At 35.8% G+C, this 19810-nt stretch overlaps 1 protein-coding gene across 2 annotated transcripts in view; it reads left to right on the top strand.

Moving 5' to 3' along the window:
• The window catches only part of XRCC4 (X-ray repair cross complementing 4), a 276417-nt gene that overhangs the window by 6959 nt on the left and 249648 nt on the right, over positions 1-19810 (top strand). Inside the window, exon 1 of one of the 2 annotated variants that reach the window (XM_032276758.1) lies at positions 17284-17308. The exons of the other annotated variant lie outside the window; for it this stretch is intronic. The gene's annotated coding sequence lies outside the window, so the exon portion shown is untranslated. Of the gene's footprint in view, positions 1-17283; positions 17309-19810 lie in introns of those variants that run through there. 2 annotated transcript variants of the gene reach the window in all.

Here is a 19810-nt window from a genome sequence, read left to right as displayed (position 1 = left end):
TATGAGGGAGTTAATGCATTTTATAGCCCTGGACAATTTGCTCCTTGTCATTGTTGGAGCTGCCAGCCCTGATGAAAGCGAGTTTTGCCTTTTTTCTAAGGCATTGGCTGAAATCCTTGATCAGCGTTCAATTGTAGACAGCAAATTTTTAATGTTGATGAAATTAGGTACTTTTGGGGAGAAAAACATTCTTGAGATTTGTGTTGCCAAAAAGAAGAAATGCATGCCAAAGTTCCAAACTGCTCATGAGGCATTCATGTTTTTACTAGATGCCATCACTACCAATAACTTTGTATTGTATTAAACTTCTGCTTGTGTGCTATTGGGAAATCCCAGACTGTGTGAAGATATTGCACATTTTCTTTCAGTAATACAGAAATTTGTTCTTAAGATTGATTTAATGATGATTAATTTAACAGTTTATCTCTGACACTTAGCACAAAATTAGGTAAACTAATTTTGCATTTAAAATAGTGTTTGTTTAATCCTAGATAATGAGCTAAACTTCCCAACTACTCTTTAGGTTGACATTCTGAATTCAAACTTCCCTTTGAATATTATCATTATTGTTGCAGCCTATAAACTAAACCAGTTTTATCTTCATCTAGCCCTTAAGACTAACAGAAAAGGAGATGGATTAGCTCTATACATTCTGAAAAGGCTTTCACGTTAGTAATGTGCTGGCAAATGATAATTGGGCTTGAGATTAAGTAATTAAAAATAAGTATTACCTGAGGATATTGTATCCTGAATTTTTGTTCAGTTCCATAGCTTTGCTAATCCTACAGAAGTGACTGAAATGTTGAAGTAAGCAGAGTTCAATCTGGTCCTATGTTAGAGGATGCTATTAACTTACTTGTAATTTTACCTGAGCAGTGAATTAGAATTTTATTGGATAAAGAAGGAACTTGCTCAACTGCAACAGAAGCACGTGGCTGCTAAGAAATAAGATGCAGCCATTGTTGAAACTTGTCAAAGTCTTGACAGTATAAATATTGACATGCTGAGACATGTCAATATTTACCAGGGAATTTGGAAGTTGCCGAGTTCCTGTTTAAGAAATATAACCGTAGCATTGGACACAGTATGGAACGTGTCCAAATGAACAGCTGTTCAGAGAAAATAAAATTACACCTGTCTAAACTTTAAGGCACTTAAAAAGTTAAAGTTTAAAAGTTTATGATTTTTTTGGTTACTTTTTAGGTAGATTTTTGTATGATACAATATACTAATACAGTTTCATGTATAAGTTTAACATAAATATTTTTTAAAAATGACAGTATTGTTGCCATTTATAAATTTGTAAATTAGCTGTGCAATGATACTCATCTGTAAATTTAATTTTAAAAACTTGCCTACTGTTGTGTTTAGGAACCAACCCTTCATTTTTAACATTGTTCTTAAGGAGAAATTGGCTCATCATGACTTAGATATTAATTTGGGGAGACAAAAGTTTATACTCTGAGAGCTTCTTAAAAGTCAATATAGAAAATAGCAATTTTTGCACTTTAGGTGTGATAAGGAAATTTGACCTGGTTATCATTATCTGACAAATATGTATCAGTAGAAAATCTATAGAGTAATAAGCAAGTAGAGTTCATATATTTGGTTGAATATTACAGATCACCACTGTTAATTCCTATGTGAATATCACTGTATTTTAACCAAGAGCATTTGATGCAAATTAGACATTTGAGCTTTTATATCAAGTAATTAGAACCACACAATCTTACATTGTTTTGCAGACTTCTAGAAGAAGTTTAAACTTAACAAGTCTTTGAACGACAGTCCTAAAACAACCTTAAGAACATAAAACATGAGTATTAGGACTTGTTTTCTCATTGCTTCACCTTTCTAATGGCAGAGATAGGTGATTTTAAAATAGCAATCTAATTATTTAACCACTTTATAACATTATATGAGTTCTTAGAAGAAATGAATGATTTATTAAGTCCATATAGTAACATACATTGTAATTAGCTATACAGATAACCGTTGAACAACACAGGGGTTAGGGACACCAACCTCTCATACAATTAAAAATCCATGTGTAACTTTTGGCTAACCCAAAACTTAACTACTAATAGTTTATTGTTGACCAGAAGCCTCTTAAATAACATAAACAGTTGATTAATACATATTTTATGTGTTTTACGTATTATGTACTGTATTCTTACAATAAAGTAAGCTAGAAAAAAGTAAATTCTAAGGAAGGGAAAATATATTTACTATTCACTAAGTGGAAGACGATCATTACAATGGTCTTCATCCTTGTCTTCATGTTGAGCTACCTGGTGAGGAGGAGGATAAAAAGTATTGATTTTGCTATCGTTATAGTTGGCAGGGGTGGCAAAGGTAAAGGAGGTGGATGAGGAGGCAGGAGAGGCAGACACACTTGGCATAACTTTTATTGAAAAAATTTTGTGTATAAGTGGACCCACACAGAACAAACCTTCAGTTGTTCAAGGATCAACTGTATATGTGTCTTAATTTAATTTTTCACTTTTTATCAATTTTTTTTTTTTTTCAAAAACAGTTTTCTAAGACATTGGCTGATTGTCTCTCTTTCTCATTTTGTCCAGAGTCAAAGAAATCCTTTAGATATTAAATCAGACATACCTGAACCGAATGTTCTCACCTAACAGCCTAACTATGATGGTCATGTTCTGGAACGTTCTAACTTGGTTGAATTTTTTTGGCCATCAGCTAAATAGATACCTCTGTTATGTATAACCTCTATACAAGGTTTACATAAAAAATCAGGCTCTTCTAGGCCAGGCATGGTGGCTCACTCCCATAATCCCAGCACTTTGGGAGACTGTGGAGGGTGGATCACCTAAGGATAGTTGTTCATGTCCAACCTGGCCAACATGGCAAAACCCCATCTCTACCAAAAATACAGAAGTTAGCTGGGTGTGGTGGCATGTGCCTGTAATCCCAGCTACTTGGGAGGCTGAGGCATGAGAATTGCTTGAACACAGGAGGCAGAGATTGTTAGTTGAGATTGCGCCACTGCACTCCAGCCTGGCTGACAGAGTGAGACCCTGTCTCAAAAAAAAAAAAAAAAAGGCATTTCTAAATAACAACGGCCCTATACAATTTGTGCGGTCGGCCAGGCACAGTGGCTCACACTTGTAATCCCAGCAGTTTGGGAGGCCGAGTTGGGTGGATCATTTGAGGTCAGGAGTTTGAGACCAGCCTGGCCGATGTGGTGAAACTCCATCACTACCTAAAATACAAAAATTAGCTGGGCATGGTTTGCTTGCCTGTAATTCCAGGTACTCAGGAGGCTGAGGCAGGAGAATCGCTTGAGCCTGGGAGGTGGAGGTTGCAGTGAGCCGAGATTGCACCACTGCACTCCAGTCAAGGTGACAGAGTGAGACCCTGTATCAAAAAAAAAAAAAAATTATCCCAATCATACCATGGTCATTGTTTCAGCAAGCAAGATGTCATACTAAAATATACAAAAAATTTAAAACAACCTTATTTATGGAAATTTAGTAATTTATTTTGGTGTATATCTCTTCTTTAATTTGGAGCTACATGCCTTGTGCCTTGTTATAATCAAAAGCATGTACCTCAGTTGGCATTTTTCTGCATATTTTGTATTTCTGATGTTTCATTGGGCATTCCTGTACCTTGGCCAAAGTGGAATATTCATGCAGGCAGAACTGAATTTAGTAATATGCATTTCAATTGTTAAGGAAAGATAATTTTCAAGGTATTGGAATTGTAACATTGTTGCTACTGGTGAATCTACTAGTAGATTGTTGGTATTTCATTTTTTGAACGTTGCATTCCTCATGCAAACCTTCTCTTATACCTCTTATTTTTGTTTATATTGGTCCTGTAATTTTTTTTATCTTAGAAAATGTGGCATCTTCATATGTCATTTAGCATGTATTTGACATATCTTGTCATTATTTTATTAGTACTTTAATTCTGCTGTAGCAAAATTACATACTACCCTGTATATATTTACTTATAATTATTTTTATAACAAAAAGTTTAATTATAATTTATATAAAACTCTGTATTGTCATGTTCTATGTGGCTAAAAAGTTTCTGGAGAGAAGGTATCATCATTTTTTTTTCTCTTGATCTGCTGGGGTTCTTTTTGAACACAAAGTTTGCACCTTGTGCTTTCTTAATGAATGATTGGTGGATGGAGTGGAATTTTACAACTGATGATCTGCAGATTGATTTCAGTTCATGATTTGAACTTAATGGGAAATTTAAAAAACATATTAAGTGACTCTGAAACTAACAACTTTGAATGGCTTTTCAGATCAGCTTTTTACATTTTGCAGTGCAAAATTGCTTCTCTTGCGCAAAGTAGTGTGGCTTCATCTGTTAATAAACATTTCATTAATTCTTTTGGGGAAGTATTTCATTAAAAATAATAAGTTTTTTTTAAGACATGTAACATTGCCAACTTTTCCCTAATGAGAAAATTATTCTTTTTTTTTTTTTTTTTTTTTGAGATGGAGTTTCGCTCTTGTTGCCCAGGCTGGAGTGCAATGGTGCATTCTCGGCTCACTGCAACCTCCCTCCGCCTGCTGGGTTCAAGCAATTCTCCTGTCTCAGCCTCCCAAGTAGTTGGGATTATAGGCATGTGCCACCACATCCGGCTAATTTTTTGTATTTTTAATAGAGACGGGGTTTCACCATGTTGGCCAGGATGGCCTTGATTTCTTCACCTCATGATCTACCCACCTTGGCTTCCCAAAGTGGAGAAAATTATTCTTGATAGTTCTGTAGTTTGAAGATTGTTGATGCACATAACATTTCCAACTTCTTTCTAATAAGATAATCATTCTTGATTGTTCTGAAATTTGAAGATTGTTGATGGCTTGACTTCATTTTCGCTTCATTGTACTTTATAGGCAGGAACATGTTTGATTTAATGCTATTTCAGAATCCTTTGAAGAAGTCTGACAACCTGTTTAAGATTTTGCTTTAAAATTGATGTTAAGTTGTAGCCATAAAGAGGCCACCAATAGATTAGTCTTTCTGATCAATAAGGTAATTTAAAGATTTTTTTTTTTTTTTTTAACTGTGTGGCCTTGTTTCACTGCTGCCTGACTAGAGGTAGTGCCAGTTTTGCAGGTAACTAAGTGCTGTCAGACAGTACACTTGTAAAAATACAGCCTCCTAAATTTTGATACGTTAATAACAGATGACTTCTAGTCTGGATTAATTTTGTTGCTTGCTTCATTCGAATGTTGGAGAGGCTACCACATGAGAATCTAACAGAATGGTAGTAGAATTTTGAAATTGTCAAAGTTCCATTTCAAACAGTCACTAGCTGAGCTTTCTGCTGATTGTATAATTCATCTCCAGGCCCTTTCCATCAGGAGAACTGGCAGAGAATATGCTGAGCATCATTATTGCAATATCCTTCCTATATTAAACCCTCTTTTTTTCCCCCAGTGGGGTAATAAGATAACTGACTTGAGGTCCTTGGAGGCTAGTCAGAACTCCAGTTCTCTAACACCAAGTGGGTGTTCAACAATTCAATCTCATTCAAACACCATCTATCTAGGGTTAGTGTCAGATCCCACAGGTTCATGGGTTTAGTCCCACAAAATTGCCCTCACTTCAGATGCCAGTCACAAGTCCTGAGTCAACTGTACTTTTGACCAACCAGCTATAAATTAAGGTTTCCCATGATACCATTCCTCAGGTTTGATGATTTGTTATAATGGCTCACAGAAATTGAAAGACACTTTCCTTACCTTTACTGGTTTAGTACAAAAGATACAACTTAGGAATAGCCAAATGAGACAGGACACATAGGGAAAGGTACGGGGGCAGGGGAACAGGCCTTCAATGCCCTTCTGTGGGCATGCCACCTTTCAGCACCATAATGTGTGCACCAAACAGGAAGCTGTTCACATCTCCTTGTTTAAGAGTTTTGTTTTTTGAGACAGGGTTTCACTTTGTCACCCAGGTTGGAGTGTAGCTAGTATAATTATAGCTCACTGTAACTTCAAATTCCTGGGCTCCAGTGATCCTCCGTCCTAAGCCTCCTGATTTGGTTTGGATGTGTCCCCACCCAAATTTCATATTGAATTCCCACGTGTTGTGGGAGAGACCCAGTGGGAGGTAATTGAATCATGGGGGCAGATCTTTCCCATGCTTTTATCATGATAATGAATAAGTATCACAAGATGTGATGGTTTTATAAAGGGGGGGGGGGTTTCCCTGCACAAGCGCTCTCTCTTTGCCTGCTGCCATACATGTAAGACATGAATTGCTCCTCCTTGCCTTCTGCCACTATTGTGAGGCCTCCTCAGCAATGTGGAACTGTAAGTCCATTCAACTCTCTTTCTGGTATAAATTACTGAGTCTCAGTATGTCTTTATCAGCAGCATGAAAACGGACTTATACACCTCCCAATCTGAATTTTTATAGAGCTCAATCTCCTCTTCTGGGAACATGTGAGGAGTGGAGGGTAGGGAGGAGGGTCTGAAAATCCCAGCCTACTAATGACTTGGTGTTTCTGGTGACCAGCTCCATCCTGAGGCTGTCCAGAGGACTTACTCTAAATCACTTCATTATTATAAACTCAGGTGTAATTGAAAGCAGTTCCTTATGAATAACAAAAACATTCCTATCACTCAGGCAATTTCAAGGGTTTTGCCAACTCTGTGGGAGGAGCACTGGACAAAGTTCAAACTTATTTCTTATAATATCACACATACTCAGCATTTTTCCATTGTTAAATTTTATTTATTTATATTATTTATCATAGGGTTATTTATATTTATGGGGTACAAAGTGATATGATTTTGAATATAATGTAGAATGATTAAATTAAGCTAATTAACATATATATCCCTTCAAGTATTTAATAGTTTTTTTGATGAGAGCATTAGACATTTATTCATAGCAATATTAAAATGTACAGTACTCAATTATTAGCTATGTCCCTCATGCTGTACAGGTGATCTAAAATAAAAAAGTCAGACATTTCTCGTATATAACTGAGGCTTTATACTCTTTGACTGTTGTATTAGCCTATTTTCACACTGCTATGAGAAGCTGCCTAAGGAAAAGAGATTTAATTGACTGACTGTTCTGCATGGGTATGGAGGCCTCAAAAAACTGACAATCATGGTGGAAGGGAAAGCAGGCACATCTTACGTGGTGGCAGGTGAGAGAGAAGAGTGAAATGGGAACTGCCAAACACTTTTAAAACCATTAGCTCTTGTGATAACTCACTCTCTATTATGTATCAGCATGGGGGAAATTGTCCCGTGATCTAATCACCCCCCACCAGGTCCTGGGTCCCTTCCTCAACACCTGGGGATTACAATTCTAGATGAGATTTGGATGGGAACACAGAGCCAAACCATATCAACTGCCCATTCCCCTATCATTCAGCCTCTGTTAGCCACCATTCTACTCTCTACTTCTGTGAGTTCAATTAATTTAGATTCTACATACAAGTGAGAACATGTGGCATTTGTCTTTCTGTGCCTGGCTTATTTCACTTAGGGTATGTCCTCCAATTCCATCTGTCTTATCCCAAATTACAAAATTATTTTTATTTTTTAAAGTTTGAATACATATATATATTGTGTGTATATGTATTTTTTGTATTCATTTATCCTCTGATAGACATTTAGATTTATTCCATAACTTGACGATTGTCTAGTGCTGCTGTGAATATGGGAATACAGATGTCTCTTCCACATTCTGATTTTAAAACTTTCAGGTAAATACTCAGAAGCGGGATTGCTGAATCATATGGTAATTCTGTTTTTAGTTTTTTGAGGCTCCTCCATACTGTTTCCCATAATGGTTATACTAATTTATATTCCTATCAACAGTGTACAAGGGTTCCCTTTTCTCTACCTTCTTGCAAATGTTTGTTGTTTGTTGATAATGGCCATTCTCACTGATAGGAGGTGATATCTTTTTTTTTTTTTTTTTTTGAGACGGAGTTTTGCTCTTGTTACCCAGGCTGGAGCGCAATGGCGTAATCTCGGCTCACCGCAACCTCCGCCTCCTGGGTTCAGGCAATTCTCCTGCCTCAGCCTCCTGAGTAGCTGGGACTACATGCACGCGCCACCATGCCCAGCTAATTTTTTGTACTTTTAGTAGAGACGGGGTTTCACCATGTTGACCAGGATGGTCTTGATCTCTTGACCTCGTGATCCACCCACCTCGGCCTCCCAAAGTGCTGGGATTACAGGCTTGAGCCACCGCGCCCGGCCTAGGAGGTGATATCTAATTGTGATTTTAATTTCTGTCTCCCTAATGATTAGTGATGGTGAGCATTTTTTCAAGTGTCTGTCATTCTGATGTCTTCTTTTGAGAAATATCCATTCAGATCAATAGCTCACGTTTTTATTGGATTATCTGTTTTGTTTTTGTAGAGCTGTTTGATTTCCTCTTATATTTTGGATATTAGCCCCTTATCAGATGTGTGGACTACAAATATTTTCTTCATTCTGTATGTTGTCCCTTGACTCTGCTAATTGTTTCCTTTGATGTGCAGAAGCTTTCTAGTTTGGTGTAATCCCATTTGTCTATCTTTGCTTTTGTTTCCTATGCTTTTAATGTCAAATCTGAAAAACAAACAAAAATCATTGCCCAGACCAATGATGTATAATTTCCCCCTATTTCTTACTTGTAGTTTTATAGTTTTAGGTATCGTGTTGAAATCTTTAAGTCGTAAACTCCGTTTAGAGTTGATATTTGCATGTGGTATGAGATAAGGGTCCAATTTCATATGGCTATCTAGTTTTCTCAACATCATTTATTGACAAGATTGTCCTTTTCTCATTATATATTCTTTACGCCTTTGTCAAGGATCGATTGACTATAGATATGTGAGTGTTTTCTTCGACTCTTTATTCTGTTCCATTGGTCACTGTATCTATTTGTTTTGCCTATTTATAATAGGCATAAATGTGTCTGTTTATAAAAATAAAACATTACTATGCTGTTTTAATTACTACCCCTTTGTAGTAGAGTTTGAATGCTTTGTTCTTTTTGATTATGATTGCCTTGACTATTCAGTGGTGTTGCGTGTATTTGTGTTTTTATATAAATTTTAGTATTCTTTTTTCTACATCTATGAGAAAAATATTGTTGCAATTTTGATAGAGATTGCATTGAATCTTAAATCACTTTGGCTAATACAGATATTTTAACAATATTCTTTCAGTCCATGAATATGGGCTATCTTTCTGTTTATTTGTGTCTTTCTTCCATTTCTTTCATTAATGTTTTAGAGTTACAAGTGTCTAGGTATTTCACCTTGGTTAATGTATTCCTAATTATTTTCTTCCTTCATTCTGTTAATGTGGTGCATCATATTTATTGATTTGCATATTTGAACTTTCTTTGATTACCACAGATAAATCCTCTTGATCATTGTGAAAGATCCTTTTAATGTGTTGTAGAATTTGGTTTGCTAATATTTTGTTGAGGATTTTTTTATCTTTGATCTTCAAGGATATTGACCTGTAGTTTTCTTTTCTTGGGATGTTCTTTTCTGGCTTTGGGATTAGAGTAATGCTGGCTTCATAAAAGGAGTTTGGTGGCTTTTATGAAGCTGGGCTTGGTGGCTCACACCTGTAATCCCAGCGCTTTGGGAGGCCGAGGCAGGCAGATCATGAGGTCAGGTTATCAAGACCATCTGGGCCAACACAGTGAAACCCTGTCTCTACTAAAAATACAAAAAAATTAGCTGGGCCTGGTGGCGCATGCCTGTAATCCCAGCTGCTTGGGAGGCTGAGGCAGGAGAATTGCTTGAACCCAAGAGATGGAGATTGCAGTGAGTTGAGATTGCACCACTGCACTACAGCCTGGGCAACAGTGTGAGACTCTGTCTCAAAAAAAAAAAAAAAAAAAAGAGTTCGGAAGTACTCTGTCCTTTTTGATTTTTCAGGAATAGTTTGTAGAAAATTGATACTAGTTCTTGAAATGTTTTGCAGAAGTCAGCAGTGAAGCTGTCAGGTTTGGGGCTTTTTGTTGGTGGAAGACTTTATTGTGACTAAAAACTCTCTTGCTATTGTTCAGTTCAGATTTTCTGTTTCTTCATGATTCAGTCTTGGTAGGTTGTATGTATCTAGAAATTTATTCATTTCCTCTAGGTATTCGTTTTTTTTTTTTTGCCATATAATTGTTTATAATAGCCTCTTAAAATCCTTTGTATTTCTGTGATGCCAGTTGGAATGTATTCTCTTTTATTTCTGATTTTGAGTCTTTTATCTTCTTCTCTTGGTTAGTCTAGCTGAAGGTTTGTCAGTTTTGTTTATTTTTATTTAAAAAGCTTAGTTTTGTTTATATTTTGTATTTTCAGCTTCCTCAAGGCAGCTGTTCAAGCTTTCTACTTCATTTTTCAGTTAAGTCATTGTATTCTTCATCTTCTGGATTTCTGTTTTTTTTTTTTTTTAATTGGTTCTATTTCTTTGTCAAACTTTTCATTTTGTTCATTTATTGTTTTCAAATTTTAATTTTTTATTTGTATATTCTTATAGTTAATGAAAAAAATTTTTTTTAAAGAGTCAAGATTTCACTCTATCTCCTAGGCTGGAGGCTGGAGTACAGTGGCAAGATCATAGTTCACTGTAGCCTTGAATTCCTGGACACAGGCAATCTTCCAGCCTCAGCCTCCTTAGTTGCTGGAACTACAGGTGCGAGCCACCATGCACTGCCGATTTAACTTTTTAATAAGGATTATTCTGAATTCTTTTGTTTGTTTGTTTTACTATTTTATAGATTTCATTTTCTTTGAGATGAATTGCTAGAGCTTTATTCACTTCTTTTGGAGGTGTCATGATTTTCTGAGTCTTTGTAATCCTGTGTCCTTGTGTTGGTGTTTGCACATTTGTGGAAACAACCACATTTTTGGAGACAACGACCTTTTCCAACTTTTACAGATGTTCTTTGGCAGAGATAGAACTTTACTATTTATTCTAGCTTATACTTATGGAGGAGTCAGCTAGTAGTGACCCTTAGTAGATACAGCTTGCTTTTAGGTTTTCCAGAAAGCTGGCCTGCTACCTTTGCTATGAATTTTTTTGGGTAGCTACATAGGTCTTCTTATCTGACAGGACCACTATCTGAGCTCTGCAATTAGGCTGAGCTGCTGAATGGGCACAGAAATTGCCTCTGATCAGGCTTGGTCAAACTCAAATAACTTTGAGTTCAGCAGTTGGACAGGGTTGCAGGAGGGTCCTTGAGGTTAAGTGGATTGGGATGGATGGACCAGTTTTTATGCTCAATGGAGCATAAAAATGCTTATTGGAAATGCTCAGTGGGGCAGGAAGGTAGGCTTTGAGGCTGGGGGCTACTCTGGTTAAACCCCCTCCTATGTCAGAACAAGTGCCGGCTTGTTGTCAGAATTTGCTGAGGATCTGTTGTAGGGTGGAGGCTGGCAAGCCTGTCCCAATCACTCAAACTGGCTAGTCTTCTAGTAGTTTTCTATGTAGGCAGGATTATGCTTGGACTCCAGCAGAGAGAGGCTGTAGCTAACCAGGTCTGCTTTAGGATCTGCTGTGGATTGGAGGCTAACAAGTCTGTCCCAGTGTGCAGATCATGAGTCTCCTAGCAGACATTTGTACTTTCAGGATAGTTCTCTAATTGTAGTGAGAGGGGCTAGAGCTGAGACTGGGCCCCTTCACAATCTGCTGTGGGACAGGAGCTGGCGAGCCTATTCTGGCATTACTAAGACGGATGCTTTTTTTCAGCAGTTCCCTCCCTAGGCAAGATAGTTCTCCACAAGTGGATTGGAACCAAGACTGAGCCCTTCCAGGATCTGCTGTGGGATGTAGGTAGACACACCTGTCCCAGTGGCTCAGACTTACACGAATCCAGGAAGTTCTTTGCATAGGTGGGATAGTTCCCTTGATGTGGTCGAGCGGAGTTGGAGCTGAGACTGAGCCCTATCAGTATCTGCTGTGGGATGGAGGCTGGTAAGCCTGCCTTCATGATTCAGATATGTGAGTCTCTCGGCAGTTCCCTCCATGGGCAGAGTATTTCCTGGGCTGCAGCAGAAAGGTGCTGTAGACAAGAACAGTCCCCCTTGGGATCTGCTTTGGGATAGAGGGTGGCAGTCCTGTCCTAGTGGCTAAGATGGGTGTTTCTGTGGATTTTTGTGTGAACAGTAATAAAGTGGACCACAAATGAGCGGGGCTGTAGCTGAATTACAGGGTGACTTTTGGGTAGACTGCCAAGACTGATGTTGGTGGGCTGACCACCCTTTATGCTGCACTTGGGTGTATAATTCCTCCAGGACTCCTTGGCAGATGGTTTTGGTTGCAAAAGCTAAAGGGGTCTGAACAAGCTGTTTGGGGAACAAAATTGTTTCTGAGTTTAAACCCAGGAGCCCAATCTGTGTGTCTCGGTGCAAGTTTGTGCCCTCAAAATGACCTTCCTAAGCCTTGGGCTCCACTGGGGTTTTACAACCTTCTACCTAAATCCCAAGACTCCTACAATGGGATTTTTGTCTGTGGATGGGTGCAGAATTCTTATTTTAGGTGTATATTTACAATTTTGGAAACATTATACTCAGTGTTTTGAAAAAAAATGAGCCAATAATTAAAAGCCAGTTGACTTCTGTATAAAAATAGGGATTTGTCAGTTTCTTGAATAATCTGAATAACAGAATGCTAAGGACCAGTACTTACCCATGATAACAATCTGCTTTGCCATGAGTAATAGCTACCACTTTATATGGTACTTGTAATTTCTAGTTTCCCCGTAGTCCCCATTCCTCATACAATGGATGCATATGGCCTCACTCCTGATCTGCATGGCCCCTGGAGGTATTAGAACTTGTACCCTTACAAGAGAGAATAGAGGCTGACTTGAATTTTAGGTACAAATTTCAGTCCACTTTGAGAATGTATAAACCAAGGTAACAGAGAATAGAGTCTTGCTTATACTTTGGATCTTCCTCTCATCAGTGTTGTCCAAAATGTATTCAGGGATGTGGTCAAAAGTAGCTTAGACTGAGAAACTGCAGCCTGGGAAATAAATATAGAATCACTCATCCAATTAGGAATATAAGTCCTTATGTGTAATTTTAACTGTTACTATTATTTGAATTGAATGAAATTGTCATTTTTATACATTGAAAATTGTGAAATGTTGGTAATTTTATGAAGTTTCTAAAAATGTTTGTATTGTTGAATTTGAGGGTATGTTATAGTTTTGTTTTTTTTTTTTTTCTTTTTCAGACTAAGTTCCCCAATCTTATCATTTGTCCTTTTGTTTGCCATTAAGAAATAGGCAGATAAATGGTACAGTTTTAAGTAAATGATGGGTTTGTGAGTTGGGGAAAAAGTACATTGTAAGTTTTACTCCTTTATTATACAAGTGCTTTTAGTTACATTTCAGTTCTGAAAAACACTTTTTTTTTTTTTTAAATAGAAAAGACTGTATATATGATTAATTGGTGATGTTTCATAGGAGCACCCTCACTCTTTTGGAATTGAAATATGAGAGGTGTCAAAAATTTTGAGACTTAGGAAATCATAATTACTAAGTTCTTGTGGAAAAAAGACTGCTGCTTAGTTAATGCTGTATTTCAGGTACTATCTTATCTCCTCTTCAGTTCTGTTAAGTGTCATTCTCACATGATGCTGCAATTAGAACTGAAGTGTTCTTGTGACAGTCTAGAAAGTTTCCAAAATGATAAGTATACTCTCATCCTTTCTGCCAAGTTTATTTGTAATCAAAAGTGGCCATTTGATGAATATGAAGGAAGTTATAGTCTTGGAACTTAGGGTCCAATTTTAAGGGCACTTTGGAGCTAGGTATTAAATAGTATGTGGGAAATTTGTCATGCATTAGGTCATTTTATTGCTTTTTAATACCTACTTTATAGGGTTAGAGTAGGAAAGTAGAGGAAGTGAAATTTACATTTATCACTGAAACTAATGATTATTAATGATGTTTATAAAAGATAAGCAGAGGAAATGAGCAGTAATATGATATTTGGAATGGCAGCAACTGGCATTCCACAGTCGTGAGAGGTAATTAAAAATGGGCTATGACCTTAACAGAGATGCCTTATTTTTTAGACTTATTTTATACTACTAATGCTCTATTCCTAAAGCATCAGATTAATTTAATGTCTTCCTCGTACATCAGCTGTATATTACAAGTTTTTGAATAAGATTATGTTAGCAGTTGTAACTGTATTTTACCACCTTATGGTGACCAACCACTGTGGTTTGCCTGGGTTTGAGAGATTTCCCAGGTCTTGGGACTTCATTTGAACGTTAGGAAAATACCAGGAATACCTGGATGGGTGGTTACTTTACTTTCAAAATTATTAAAATGAAGTTAATTCTCATGTGATTAGAAGGGTATTTAGTAATCCTGTGAATTTTATAAACTTGATGTTTAGAGAAAATCTAACTTGAAAACAATATTTTAGGAAAGCACTTTTTATGTAGAAGTGTTGCTTGGTATTTTTGTTTTAATTGCTTTGGAAATTTAAAGGCAAATTGACTTTGTGGTCATTTAAAAAAAAAAAAATCTTAATTTACCCTTTGGTAACACCAACCAGCAAGTTGGCAGGCTATTAATGATGAAAATGCTAGGAATAAATTATTAAGTACAAAGTAATCTTTAATGTGGGAAATCAGAATTCTGATAAAACAGTAAAATGTAAATAGTCAATGGCTTTAAAAAATACTAAACAAGAAATAGTCCTTTTATTTGCACTTAGTTTTCCTAAATTGTTGTGTTATGTTTGTCTCAGAAGTGAATAGCTTAGTGGTAGTTGCATAAACCTTTCTTTCCTTTTTTCTAGCAATTATGTATGTTCCTGTCTTTGAATTTTATAACGTGATAAGACTTTAAAACAATCTGTGACCATACTTTTGGTTTGCAATTTACATTTTCTTTCTTTTCATTCTTTAAGAATAAAAATAATAAGGTCAAACAAAATAATGTAAACAGGAATTTAATTAGAGACTATTAACAGCATATGCTGTGTGCTAATCTTTATTCTGAACTCGATTTAGGTATCAGCCTACTTTTCTCAACAAGGGGGCACTTAAGTTAATTGCTTCATTAGAGACATGCATTTAGCACTTTCTGATCTGTAAAGTACAACTCTTTGGCAGAGCTGCAGAAGTTTGAACACCTGCAGCCCAAGCAGCTTAAAAGGAAGCCATAATTTACTATAAAGGAAAATAAAAGAAGCTCAAGTTCAAAATAGTGTTATCAATGATATAGTGTTGTAACTAACTTGAGCTGACCTAAGAGAGTTGGCTTCTGCACTGCTCCTATCAGCATCCAAAAGGGCATACAAAATTCTTTGTAAACTAATTTAAAAAGCGTCTTGTTTATTCAGAAGCAACTGTGAATGGTATTTGTTCAGACCCTTAGATCACATCAATTGCATACCAGCCAACAACTTATTTCTCTTCTAAGAGAGAGGCCAAGTATCAAAGACACAAAGTACTAAAGATAAGCTTCTCAATTCTCAACTGTTCTGAACTCTCAATAAAGCTACTGATGTACAAATTGGGGTGGGACCCAACTGTTTCCACCTGCAGGCTTGTCTTAGATCCTTGGCTCTGGCTGGGAGAGGTGCTGATACTAATGTGACCTTTAGTGTCCTTAGAAAACAAAACATAGGCTTTCTCATATCCCTAATCATTCAGTCCCTCTGAAGAGGATTCCACCCCCTTTCTTCCAGTAGTCTTGGGGCAAAAAACTATGGCTGACTATTCCCATTTACAGAAATGGTGAAAGCAAAGAGATCGTTTGTTCCAACTGAATCTTAAAAGACATTCCAAGTCATCTTTTTTTTCTGTTTCCATGGGTGACTCTTATTAGATGTTTTGTATTTGATATTTCGTAAGCGAGTGATCTCAGTAAGTGAAAGAATGTAGTGCTTTCAAAACTGGTTCAAATAGTATATTATCAGGAAATTAAGACTTATCTGATACAAAGAACATTTCTGAGGCTACTGAGGCACAAGGTATTTATAGGATACTGTGTTGTCACTTATGGGCTATTAATAGGTTAATTGATTAAACATGGTTCACAAGTCTCCGACGTTTCAAATCTGAGTTTACTAAATAATAGAATCTTTAAAGTAAAATCATGTAATTTTGTCACAAATACCTAGAATTAGAAAATTGGAAAATATTTGAAACATGAATAATTCAAAGATGTTCTTAAAACTGATCCCCAGATGTCTTTTTAACAATTGAGACTAAAGCTCTTTATATCATTGTCAAAGTAGGAGTTACTGACAGGCATCTGGAATATTGAATTTTAAACAAAATTTTCTCTATAATTAGAAATTTGTCACTTGGTTCAAATATGGTTTTACAAGAAGCAGTGAAACCAATCGCTATTTCACAGTAATTGTAAGTGCTGTATTTTCCTTTCACAAAATTATATTAATGGTAGCAATAGCCATGGTTCTTAAGATAAGTTTAAGAAAAAATAATCTGTATAAGTTTGTGTGCATCTGTGTATGTTTGTATGGAAATACTATAGAGGCAAAAAATGCTATGCCATAAGTAGTTCCTATACCCTCCCATGTACCTCACCCTGAAAATTGTGGATTTTGAGCCAATTAGAATTACCTAAGCCTTACAATGTATGTATTTTTTAATGATTGGCATAGAAAAATGGTAACACAGATTTTCCAGTAATTTTCAAATTTAAGGATTACAGAGCATGTAAATAATTTACTGCCCGTTAAGTATATTGACCAATTGATCTGAAGAAAATATTCACAAATGGATAAAGCATTTCAGAATTAGGCACATCCAGGCAAAGGACCTAATTATATGAAAAAGATTTGACTAAATGGAATATTTAAAAATAATTTTTTCAGTAATTATGATATCAAGCCTAAAAATTTAAATATATCCAAAATTTTTATATGCATAATGATGGGGTTACAAGTGTGACTTTATAATGTCTTTTAAAAAGGATCATCTAGTAAGACATTCATGCTATGTGATTAAATAATAGTTTTAAAGTTTTCATGTTAGAAGTTTATGCTTTGTTCCTGATTCTGACTTTTTATAATGTTTTCTCTTTGCATATTTATAATTTTTATGTTTTTTCTCTAGTTTTATTAGCTTCTACAGTATAAGCATCTTTTACTGAAGCTCACAAAATCAGTTTTACAGTATTAGATGTTACAGTATTAGAACAAATATAGGTATCAGCTTGAACTAAATAATATGTGTCATTTTACAGTCTGATAAACTTGAAGTCAATCTGGACAAGATTCTAGAGTGATTTACCGGATTAATTGCTTTTGGATTAAAAGAAAAAGAACCAATAATTGTTATAAATAAAGGTGGGATCACTTAACAGTTTTAATTTCTTTTTCGTTGTTGTTGTTCTTTTAGATAGCATTGATAGACTGGTAGAGTAGATAGATGTTGCCAAGAATTCTCCTTACATTTTTGTGACTTGAAAATATAAAGTGGTGTATCCATGTGGTATTGATGATTGATGTCTACTTGAGGGTGTTTCTAATGGCAGCCTATACAGGTCTATGCCTGAGATTGTTCTGCTCCACATTTTATGCATATGATTTGAATACTAGGAAGAAGAGGTTTATCAGATTTCTGGATGACAACATCAGAGAGAGATTATAAATATGTTGGGTCTCAGGAACAGAATTACTATTCAATGTAACCTTAACAAGCCAATATAAAACATAAAATTGAACCCCTGCAAACACATCAGACAACATCATCAAAAATTAAAGGATAGAGCAAATGTGACTTAATAATAACATATGTAGAAAAACAGCTAAACATGGTTTAGTTGTTATTGATTAAACTCAAATAAAAGTTTTTAGAATGTTGTAGCTGCCAAAAACAACAAAATACCCTCAACCCAACCCCTATCACTCTCACTGTCATTAAAAACAATAATTAAAACTGAATATGGTATTTCCTTGAAATTATAAAAGTACACTATTTAGGATGAAGTAATAGTCTTTGTCTATTTTTTTATTATTTATAGAACAGCTAGAGTATCAGTTGGGATTCAGTGAACTATGCTTTGCGTGGCAGAGATTAACTGTAGTGAATTTTTGGAAATTAATCAAAGCAGTGAGGGCATCAAAAATCATATTATAAGAACTGTTTTAATTGACTGCAAATGTATAGTCTTGAGAAGAGGCCTGTTGTATGTAAGAGGATTTAGGCTTAATCTGTATGGCCCTACTGATATTACTAGGAAAATTGGGTAGAATTCATGGGTGACAGGTTTGAAATAATTTTAAATAAATCCAAGGACAAGCATTTGTGGAAAGCCATCTTTGGGACAGCATAGCCTTTTCAGATCCTCGGCAGACATATCCAGAAATCAGCAATAAGGCATAGGAGATCAGAGTTGGAAACATTTTTTTGTAACTTAATCCAGAATCGGAACTGGCTATTTTGTTTTCCACACGCCTCATGTGATTGCAGAATATGAGCTTGGTTAATTACCATGGGGGACTGGAAATAAAAGTCTTAGTTTTCTTTTAGAGTAGTCTTAAAACAACAGCTCCTTATCTGGCAATGCCTGTCACAAGGCAGAAGCTCCCTAAGCGTACCTCTTTCATCGTCTAACCCTGTTTCTTTATCTGGTAATTTTAGGAACCTGTCTCTTAGAAGCCTGGTTTTTCTTAACTTTAGACCTACTAGACTTCCCATTCCTACTGACAAGCAAAGTGCCTTAGTGAGAAGAGCAGGTGGTGGATTTGAGTCCTTGCACCACCACTTAGTGTGTGATCTTGGGTATTAAACTTTACTTCTGTTTTTTTATTCATGTAATGAGAATCTTGTTAGTTGCTGTATTCATAGGGTTCCAGTAAAGATAGAGCTGATATATATGTCAACATACTTCCATTAATTATGGTGCTTAATGGATTATTTTTTAGTCACTAAGAATGCTAGGTGTAAAACTCTGTGCCACCATGAAAAAAGGTGTTTTTTCCATATAATGTGTATGTCTAAAATGGAATATGAAACAATATCTATTTATAAGATTTATTTAAACATGTGTGTCTGTAGATAAAGACAGAGGGAAATGTTCAGATGAACATAGTTTGTTTTGGGAAGGATGAGATTAGATTTTTAAAATTTTTGTATTATGTATTTCTGTTTGTTCAAGCAATAAAGTTCTTGTGTAGTTGCAGAGTGCTTAACAAATGGATGATGGTAATCTTGGATCTGACTCCCTTCTAACTCTAACTTCTGATACTATATTCTGTACTCCTAATTCTTATTTTGTTCTTTATTATATGAAGTAAAAATTTGGCTAACATGAAAACCATGGAAAATGTTTGCAGGAATGTGCAGTAATCAAAATTCTCATACACCAATTGTAAACTGGTACAACCCTTTTAGAAAAATATTTGCTGTGTAGTACCAAAACTGAACATGTCCTTATCCTCTGATCCAATGATTTTAGTCTTAGGTGTATACCCAACAGAAATGCATATATATTTGCCATAATGTTTCTGGCAGCACTATTTGTAATAGTCAAAACCTGGAAGGTACCCAGATGCCTATCACTAGTAGAATGAATAAATAACCTTTTTAATAATTATATAATAGAATACTATACTGCCCTGAAAATCATCTATCACTGTAACACACAGTATGAATGAATCTCTCAAACCTAATGTTGAGCAAAAGAAGCCAGGCACAAAATAGAACATGCCGTATATTTATATTTACATAAAGTACAGAAATATTCAAAGCCATCATTTCTGTTAGAAGATAGGATAGTGGTTATTTGGAGATGTCAGTCACTAGAGAGGACGGAGTGTGAGAGTGAATTTTGGGGCAATAATGTT

The sequence above is a fragment of the Sapajus apella genome, unplaced genomic scaffold (assembly GCF_009761245.1).
Source record: "Sapajus apella isolate SASKATOON/1434 unplaced genomic scaffold, GSC_monkey_1.0 scaffold1, whole genome shotgun sequence".
NCBI classification, from domain to species: Eukaryota; Metazoa; Chordata; class Mammalia; order Primates; family Cebidae; genus Sapajus; species Sapajus apella.
This window is presented reverse-complemented; position numbering and strand designations above follow the sequence as displayed.